Genomic DNA, 891 nt, shown 5'->3' with positions numbered 1-891 from the left:
CCTCCCTCTCCTGTTCTGCTGCGGGCCCACGATGCCGCAGTACCAGACCTGCGAGGAGTTCAGTCGCGCAGCAGAGAAACTCTACCTCGCAGACCCTATGAAGGCACGTGTGGTTCTCAAGTATAGGCATTCTGATGGGAGTTTGTATATTAAAGTAACAGATGATTTAGTTTGGTGTATAGAACAGGGCAAGCTCAGTAAAGAAGACTGAGAAATTCCACAGTCAACTAATGCAACTTATGGTGGCCAAGGAATCCGCAGTGTTGCCATGGAAATGGACTGAATGGTTTGAAATGAAGACTGTCATGTTCTTAGGAAGTAGATATCTTTTGAATTTGAGAAAGTGTTGGGACAGAAAATACTTTATGTAACTAAGTGGGCTATTCAGAAGCCAAAAGATCATTTTTTGTACTTTGTTTTTAATGTTTACTTTAGAGAGCTAGGAATGTAAATGCTTTCAGTTAGAGAGCCTTTATTTTTGGAAATGGAACAAGGAATGCCTCTATCTTGGAAACTTTTTGCAGATTGTTTGATGTTAGGCAAAATAAATAATGGGCACTGAGACTGTCTGGATAAATGTTCTTTCCCAGAAACCACCCCTGAGGGTGCCTTTTTCCACCACAGCTGCCAACACATGACCACTCAGAACCATTTGTGGCCCCTTGGACCATTAGTCTGCGGCTTCAGGGTATAGACTGTGTTTTCCTCCCCTTCTTCTTGGCTGCTCTTTCCTTTTAGAATTTTTATGAGATGAGAATACAGTAGACCCTCAGATTCCTCCAGGACCTTCAGCTGTTGTTTCATACTTGCCATCTGCACTGCATCCTGGCAAATTCCTCAGATCTATCTTCCCATTTAACATGTCCAACTTAAACTGTGTTTATTCTTCCA

The 891-nt window shown here is 42.4% G+C and overlaps 1 pseudogene across 1 annotated transcript; it reads left to right on the top strand.

Annotated features, from left to right (window-relative positions):
* On the top strand, nt 1–556 carry LOC308606099 (signal recognition particle 9 kDa protein-like; annotated as a pseudogene). The gene has a single exon. The product of its transcript is annotated as a signal recognition particle 9 kDa protein-like (transcript).
* Nucleotides 557–891: the final 335 nt, after the last annotated feature.

This window comes from Mesoplodon bidens, assembly GCF_964165515.1.
Source record: "Mesoplodon bidens genome assembly, chromosome: 18".
NCBI lineage: Eukaryota > Metazoa > Chordata > Mammalia > Artiodactyla > Ziphiidae > Mesoplodon > Mesoplodon bidens.
Note: the sequence above shows the minus strand (reverse complement) of the source record. Positions and strands in the feature narration are given on the sequence as shown.